This window comes from Suricata suricatta, chromosome 10 (assembly GCF_006229205.1).
Source record: "Suricata suricatta isolate VVHF042 chromosome 10, meerkat_22Aug2017_6uvM2_HiC, whole genome shotgun sequence".
NCBI classification, from domain to species: domain Eukaryota; kingdom Metazoa; phylum Chordata; class Mammalia; order Carnivora; family Herpestidae; genus Suricata; species Suricata suricatta.
The window spans coordinates 44,299,892-44,309,218 of NC_043709.1; the positions used below are offsets into that span (position 1 = coordinate 44,299,892).

Here is a 9,327-nt window from a genome sequence, read left to right on the forward strand (position 1 = left end):
TTCATTCTTTCTCATTGCCATGTAGTACTCTATTGTATATATAAACCATATCTTCTTGATCCACTTATCAGGTGATGGACATTTAGGCTCTTTCCATGATTTGGCTATTGTTGACAGTGCTGCTATGAACATTGGGGTACATGTGCTCCTATGCATCAGCACTCCTGTATCCCTTGGGTAAATCCCTAGCAGTGCTATTGCTGGGCCATAGGAAAGTTCTATTGCTAATTTTTTGAGGAAGCTTCTCATTGTTTTCCAGAGTGGCTGCACCAATTTACATTCCCACCAAAAGTGTAGGAGGTTGCCCGTTTCTCCAAATCCTTGCCAGCATCTATAGTCTCCTGATTTGTTCATTTCAGCCACTCTGACTGGCATGACCTGGTATCTCAGTGTGGTTTTGATTTGTATTTCCCTGATGATGAGTGATGTTGAGCATCGTCTCATGTGTCTGTAGGCCATCTGAATGTTCTCTTTGGTGAAGTGTCTGTTCATGTCTTCTGCCCATTTCATCACTGAGTTATTTGTCTTGTGGGTGTGAAATTTGGTGAGTTCCTTACAGATTTTGGATACTAGCCCTTTATCTGATATGTCATTTGCAACCATCTTTTCCCGTTCTGTTGGTTGTCTATTAGTTTTCTTGATTGTTTCCTTTGCAGTTCAGAAGCTCTTTATCTTAATGAGGTCCCAATAGTTTATTTTTACTCTTGATTCCCTTGCCTTTGGGGATGTGTCAAGTAAGAAATTGCTGCGGTTGAGGTCAAAGAAGTTGTTTCCTGCTTTCTCCTCTAAGGTTTTGATAGTTTCCTGTCTCACATTCAGGTCCTTCATTCATTTTGAGTTTATTTTTGTGTATGGTGTAAGAAAATGATCTAGTTTCATTCTTCTGCATGTGGCTGTCCAGTTCTCCCAGCACCACATGCTAAAGAGGCTGTCTTTTTCCCATTGAATGCTCTTTCCTGCTTTGCCAAAGATTAATTGGTCATACATTTGTGGGTCCAGTTCTGGGTTCTCTATTCTATTCCATTGGTCTATGTGTCTGTTTTTGTGCTCATACCATACTGTCTTGCTGATGACAGTTTTGTAGTAGAGGCTAACGTCTGGGATTGTGATGCCTCCCGTTTTGGTTTTCTTTTTCAGTATTACTTTGGCTATTCGGAGTCTTTTGTGGTTCCATACAAATTTTAGGATTGTTTGTTGTAGCCTTGAGAAGAATGCTGGTGCAACTTTGATGGGGATTGCAATGAATGTGTAGATTGCTTTGGGTAATAATGACATTTTGACAATGTTTATTCTTCTGATCCATGAGTATGGAATGTTTTTCCATTTCTTTGTGTCTTCTTCAATTTCTTTCATAAGTTTTCTATAGTTTTCTACATACAGATCTTTTACATCTTTGGTTAGGTTTGTCCCTAGGTATTTTATGGTTTTTTGTGCAATTGTGAATGGGATCAATATCTTGATTTCTCTTTCTGTTGCTTTATTATTGGTGTATAAAAATGCAACAATTTCTGTACATTGATTTTGTACCCTGCGAATTTGCTGAATTCATGGATCAGTTCTAGAAGGCTTCTGGTGGAGTCTGCTGGGTTTTCCATGTAGAATATCATGTCATCTGCAAAAAGTGAAAATTTGACAGTCTTATCTCATATTCCTTAAGGCAGAAATGACTAGTCCCTCTTTTAAGCTTATAAAGACATTTTATATAGTAACTACAATGCTGTATTGCTCTTAGTTGCTTGCTTATCTGTCTCCACCACAAACCCTTTGAAACAAGCACCATGTCAAATGCATCTTTTATCTCAACAGCCTGGAAATTCAACAGTGATAAGGCTTACCCTCTGCTCTCAGGGTGCTACTAGTAAGTGAGGAATAGATATTTCCATTTTCAGCCATATGTGTTATTTTTTCTTCCTCAACTAAGGTTGCTGATGATTTCTGATTTGTTATCAAGAGGAAAAATGTCTGAAATGAGATAAGGTTAATAAAATAATTTTAAAAGGTTAAAATATAGAAAAATCTTGCCCATATGCAAATCTGAAAAAATAATGTTTTGAAGCAGAACTGCTACTACTGGTTCTAGAGATGGACTCATAGGTGAGAGAGGGTGAGCAGGACAATCACATATTTGAAAAACCTGGTGTTACACTGTATGTTAACTCTCAGTTCTTTATATTCTTTTGTTTATTATTTTTGGAGAGGCAGAATGATAAAATAGAGCATGGCTAGATGGTGAGTATTGATTCTAAAGTGAACTGACTATATATTACTGGGTAAATTAATGGTCATTTAAATTTTCTGAGCATGAAACTTTCTTATTGGTGAAATGGGATTATTGGATTACACGTTCTAATTTCATGGTTTAATGACTCATTTTGAATGCAGGATGATTAAAGAATATGATGTTTATTTAAAATGTTTTGTCTAGTAATTATTTTACTCAAATATATTATTAAAATTTAATGTTTATTTTTGAGAAAAAGAGAGAGAGAAAGTGCGAGCTGGGGAAGGGCAGAGAAAGACAGGGAGACAGATTCTGAAGCAGGCTCCAGCCTCCAGGCTCCAAGCTGTCAGCATAGAGCCCAGTGCAGGGCTCGAACCCACTATACGCAAGATCATGACCTGAACTGAAGTTGGACACTCAACTGACTAAGCTACCCAGGCGCTCCTCAAGTAAATTATTTAAAAAATATTTTTGGGGGGTGCCTGGGTGGCTCAGTCGCTTAAGCGTCCAATTTCGGTTCAGGTCATGATCTAACAGTCCGTGGGTTCGAGCCCCGCATCAGGCTCTGTGCTGACAGCTCAGAGCCTGGAGCCTGCTCAGATTCTGTCTCCCTCTCTTTCTGTCCCTCCCCCGCTCGCTCTCTGCTCTGACTCTCAAAATAAAATAAAGACATTAAAAAAACAATTAAAAAATAAATAAATTTTTCTTATCTTAAGTATTTGCAATCACATTAGACTTGTGGGTTACTTTCCTGTCTTGTTTTTCAATTATTTTTAAAATAATGTAATATTTTAACTTATTTTTATTTGATTTAAATATATGTAAAAGTATAAAGAAGAAAGTATAAATCACTCCAGTCCTTTAAAAAAAACCACTGTTCATATTTTGTTATGGATTCTTTTAGTATTTTAATTATACATTTTAAAAATTATAATTGTGTTGCATATAAACATATTCTCTTCTGTCTTTCTTTCCTTTTGATTTTAACATTATCTTTAGAACATTTTTCTTTGTCATTGATTTGATATTCCTTTGCCTGGAAGATCCAGGGTTTATTTAATTATTACCCTGAGATTACAGTTTAGGTAGTTATTTTTCACATTTGTAGTTAGAAAAGAGCTACTCTAAATAGATATCCTTCCCCTCAGGCTCTGCTTATAAAAGGTAATCATGAAATTTTGTAAAATGCACTTCTAGTAGAAGATTTCTTTCTTTAAAAGTGTAAGCAGGGGAGGGTCAGAGAGAGAGAGGGAGACACCAAATCCAAAGGCAGGCTCCAGGCTCTGAGCCAGCTGTCAGCACAGAGGCTGACACGGGGCTCGAACCCACGAACTGTGAGATCATGACTTGCTGAAGCCAGACGCTTAACCGACTGAGCCACCTAGGTGTCCCTAACTACATTTTTCAGGGAATGAACTAGCAAACAAAAGTCCACAAAATCAGCTACATATAACATAAAATCCAGGTCAATAGTTTTGCTGAATCTGCTGAAATAAAAAAAAATATTTAAAATCCCAGCAATACAGCAAAGAAAAACCAACCATGACCATATTTTAATAATTTGCTTTGCTGAATTATTATTTCTTTGGGGGAATTTAAATACTTGCTGGGAAATTTAATGACCAAATTCATTAATCATGGCACTGAAATTACTAAAATGTTATTTATTTTTTTAAATAAAATTTTTGTCTTTTCACTGCCTGGCATATACGGACAAGCCCAGCAAATATTTGTTGATGTTCTGCTTCATTTTAATGATTAGTGCTCATCTGTCTGAAAAGAGCAGTGGATTTCACGTTGTTGCGTTGAATTCCATTCTTTGGTTCCATAAATATTTTCACATACGAATGTGTGTAATCAAGGCAGGAGATATTTAAAATGACACATGGTTTTTCTTCAGTCAGAACGACAAACGGTCACTTTATTCTGTGGGTTTTTGAAAAGTACACTTCTGTGTGTGAACATCAGCCTCTGTTTTCAAATCTGGAACAACTACAAAATGAAAAGAGGGTCTGTGGTTGTTAAGACAGATGCTGGGGGTGCAGTAAAAGTAAATAGGATTTTGTGGCTGGCACCTGATTTTTGGTGAAGATCAAAGGATGAAAAGAAAATCTACTCGCTGCTGAGAAAAGGAATCTGGGGCCTTTTGAGTCATCATTAAAATGTTGACCAGATGCCGCAGCCTTTCTGGGAAAGACTCTTCTAAAGCAGGGGCTCCCAAATTCGAAATGCCATTAGGACTGCCTGTAGAGCTCAATAAAACCAACAGATTCCTCAGCTTGACCCAGTAGTATGGCCCCGTCACCTGCATGCTCTAAAAGCTGTCATGTCAGGTCTAAAATAGGCATATTTGGGTTTGAGTGTAGGATATTGACTTTTTTTGTTTGTTTGGTTTGGGTTGGTGGGGGGAAGGTTTAAGAAACTATATAGCCCTCTCTGCTTATGGAATCTAAAAATGTCCAAGTCACAGAAACAAAGAGTAGAATGGTGGTTCCTAAGGGCTGGGAGTAGGGAAAACAGGGAGATGTTAATCAAGGCTACACACTTCCAGTTATAGGAAGAGTAAGTCCTGGAGAGCTAACCTACAGCATGGTGGCTGTAGTTAATAATGTATCATATACTTGAATTTTGCTAAGAGAATGGGTTTTAAATGTCCTTACCACACACACACAGAAGGAATGACTATGTGAGATGAAGCATATGTTAATTACCTGACAATGTATATGTATGTGAAATTAGCATGTTGTATACCTGAAACATATACACTTTTTTGTATGTCAATCATACCTCAGTATAGGTGGAAAAAACATTTTTAAAAAACAAAGCTTTTTTAAAACCAAAGCTAAAAAGAAAAGAAATTATGTAGGTCTTTACTTATGACACATTTTGGTCATAAACCTTTAAAGCTGAATTTGTCTATTTAGCCAGAGGGGAAAAAAATTTATTTTGTGATTATAATTCTTAGTTCCTTTATTTTGCCATCTGGGCATCTTCTGATAGGGGATATCGTGCAAATGCCCTTAAAAAACATTAAGCTTATCATTTCATGAGGCTTATTTGCAATGCCAATGCCATTTTGCTTATTTTGTACTGAGAGTTAAAAGCTCCTTTTATAGTCAGTAAGCTATTAGCTGTGACAGTTGACTGAAAAAAAAAGGAAAATTTCTGAGAAAGAAAGGAAGATATGAATCCTTTCTGGGAAAAGTTGGTCTGAAAACACGTTCTAAACACTCAGTAATTTCTCGAGGGACAATGGGTTGAATTTTGTGAAAATGCTGGCTGCCTTCATTAAAAAAAAAAATCAACCGCCAAAGTTTTAGCTAAAATCACTGAGAACTGCCAAGAATCAGCCAGAGGACAGCCTACCTGACATATTAAAACTACATGTGAGTAGAAGCACACACAAAAGCAACAATTCTTCAATATGGCTGTCTCTACTTGGAGCACTTAAAAATTTATTTCTAATGTTTATTTATTTTTAAGAGAGAGAGAGGGAGCATGAACAAACAGGGGAGGGGCAGAGAGAGAGAGGGAGACACAGAATCTGAAGCAGGCTCCAGGCTTTGAGTTGCCAGTACAACACAGAGCCTGACGTGGGCTCAAACTCACAAACCGTGAGATCATGCCCTGAGCCAAAGTCAGGTGTTCAACCAACTGAGCCACCCAGACACTCCTCTACTTGGAGCACTTCTTAAAGGAGCAAATATATACTGGGCTATAGCCTAGTTTTTTTTTTTTTTTTAACAAAAATACAAGAGGACAAATCTACACCTTTATTTATTTACTTTTCAGTTAGTTTAAATCCTTGAATGGTACAGCATCACATGGATTCTGTGGCCAATGGCTTTAGCAGGAAGGTTGCTTTGGAATTTGGCACGAACCATGCCGCTGTTTCCATGAGCATGAGTTACTTTTCCCCAGATTACTCTGGTTTTATTCGGTTTGCCACCAGGAGTCACTGTGTTGTTTTTTGCTTTGTACACATGAGCCCATCTCTTGCCTAGATAGAACTCAGTTTCATCTCGGGCATAAACACCTTCAATTTTAAGAAGAGCTGTGTGCTCCCTCTGGTTTTGAAGACCCTGCTTATAGCCAGCAAAAATGGCTCTGGACCACAGCCTTCCAGACATACTTGTTGTTTCAGGAGTCCTGTTCCCAGCAGGCCTCCACAGGTTCCAAGATGGCGGAAAGAGCTAGAGCCTAGTTTTAATGTATCTTTTAATGATGTTTTGAACCAAGAATAAATTCTCAAAAGATAATCTAGTGGGGGGGGGTGATGGCTATGGAGGAGAGTACTTGTGGGGAAGAGCACTGGGTGTTATATGGAAACCAACTTGACAATAAATTATATATAAAAATAAAATAAAATAATATAAAATAAAAGATAGAGATTGATGCTGGGTATGAAATAAGGTTGAGTTTCAGTTAGTCAATAAATGCTTCTCTACTGGCAAGTTACTTTGTACCACACCAATAGGTGTGAAACACTATATATTTGCTATTATGACTGTTCCAGAATAGTTTCCTGATCCTTTGAAATCTATTTTTTCATTTAGTTAATAGACTTGAATACCCAGTGTGTCCTTGGTGCTAGGAAGAGAGTTTCTTGCCCTCATCAACCTTTTAGTTTAGATAAGGATCATCAAACCAATGGTTAAATCTGTCCTATCACCTGGTTTGTAAATAAAGCTTTATTGGGAGACATCTTGCTCATTTGTTTATATATTGATTAGGGCTTTCACAGTTACAATGACAGAGTGAGCAATGACGACAGACTGTATGGCTTTTGCCTGAAATACTTTCTGACCCTTTACAGAAAAAGATTGCTCACCCTGGTCTAGGTTCTTACTGAAATAGTAAATCTAAGAGAAAGTAAAGACACAAAAATATCAATATCATACAGAGAGTAGATAGTGAAAAGTCTTTTAATTGGGTGGAAAATATCTTTTGTTGGCTAGCTTAAATGGTTACACCACCATGTTAACAAACCCAAGACCATGTACTTGATCCTCACCTGAGAGATTATCTCTTCTTTCTAGTTATTACAATCTAGTCTGTGAATACAGACTTAAATATCAATGCCGGTAGACTGTGTTGCAGATTCATGGTGTTGGTAAGAAAGATGACAGGTTGCAAGCCTGCGATTTAATCAATGCACAATTATTTTAACATGGCGGAACAAATAACTTAAAATGTATCCCTTTTTGATGCTGGGCTTATAGCGTCTTTGTGGGTTAACTTCAACCCATAAAATGGGTTGGGGAAGAGTGATGGTGGCAGATGGGAAAGAGACTACAATCAAAGTGGCAGCACCTCTGGTCTTTCCACTCAGTGGGAGTGGCTGGTGTCCCAGCCAGATCAGTATCTACTTGGAAGACGTTTTAGATGAGAAAACTCAAGTCTCATCTTGTCAGAGAAAAGTAGGGGATGAGTATAGGGCCATCTATGTGTCACTAAACTGCTAGTTTAAGTATCTCCAGTATTGCCCTTGTAACTATGAACCACATGGAGAAGCCTACTTCTAACTTTGGGCTATGAAGTAGAGGGGTTTCCAGGGAGGATGTGGAACATTACTTCTGTGTTGATTAAATTTTTTAATGTTTATTTATTTTTGAGAGGCAGAGACAGAGTGCAAACAGGGAGGGGCAGAGAGACAGAGGAAGACAGAATTCGAAGCAGGCTCCAGGCTCTGAGCTGTCAGCACAGAGTCTGATGTGGGGCTCGAACTCACAAACCGCGAGATCATGACCTGAGCTGAAGTCAAATGCTTAACCAACTGAGTCACCCAGGCACCCCTTATGTGGATGTTTGATCAGAATGTGGTGGTGAATCCATCACCCCTTCCATGTTGCCATAACTGTGCATCTGAAGCCTACTGAGATTCTCCCTGTTCTGGGAAATTGGGGCTAAAGATATTCCTGTTCTCATGTCATAGGTAGAGACCCAGCTTCCTACATATGCAAAATGTCTAACATTTGATTCTAATGTGGCTTAGATAAATGGCTTCACTGCAATGATTCAGGTTGGGAGAGAAAGTGAGAAAATTAACAACTCAATTTCATTGAATCATCACAGAATATAAGATCTAATTTTTAAAAATTAAATTGGCTTTGGTTGTTCATAATTTGATTTATAATATCTACCTTGTTGAAACATAGAAATTGTCTGGTTTTCAGTAAATAGGGGTGACAAGTTCAAGCAAATGACTTCACTTGATCCAGGAAAAATCAAGTCAAATCTCAGTAAAAGGTTTAGAGAGAGAGAAATAACATTCTAGCAGAGTAAATTTACTTAAAATGATGAAGCTTAGTGAATTAAGCAAACTATCTGGTTTCAGGACTTTGGCCTTCAATCTGGGCATCATGAGTTCATTGCTATTACACTGTTAGCTTCCTGCCTTTGCTTTGTCTTGACAGTTTTTTTTTTTTCTAAACATAGACAAACATCCCAATTGACTAGATCTATTGCTTCTACTTAAAAAAAGAACTGTGATTTTAGGAAAGTCAATGTGTTTTTCCTAGAAAAAAAACTATAATAAGATGGGAACTTAATAGAAAAATTAGTAGGTATTTGAGAAGTGCAAATATAAGCTGATATATATAAATACGAAAAAGGGTTTTTCCTCCCTCTTCTTCTTCTAAGCTTCCTATTGGTGGTTTTTTCTAGTTACGTCCTTCAATCCTCTGTCTAATGTGGTTGGGTTGAGAGCTGCTGTTGTCCCAACTTTCTATCCCTCCCGGGATCAGGGGAAAGACATTGTCTCTGACACTGTTTTCCTTCTTTCATAAGGTCTGGGTTATTATAACACCTAACTAAGTTTCCCATGAGGGTTAGTAACACAGTGCATATAAAACACTTACCACAGAGTCTAGCATATAGAAAGTGTTAAATAAATATTAATTCTTATTATTCAAAGTCCAAAATACAACATGGCAAACATTTCTGTAGCCCAAGCTTTATTATGAATTGAGGGCATGTGCCCTTTGCCAGAAGTCAGAGTTTGTGGATTTAAAATCTCAATATGGGATTCTAATGTTCAATTCAGGGGAATCCAGCCTATTTTTCTGAGCAGGAATAATTCCTGTTTTCTTGAAGTCCCGGATTCT

General features: G+C 37.6%; 1 pseudogene; it reads right to left on the reverse strand.

Annotated features, from left to right (window-relative positions):
- Positions 1-5,980: 5,980 nt before the first annotated feature.
- On the reverse strand, positions 5,981-6,390 carry LOC115305609 (annotated as a pseudogene).
- Positions 6,391-9,327: the final 2,937 nt, after the last annotated feature.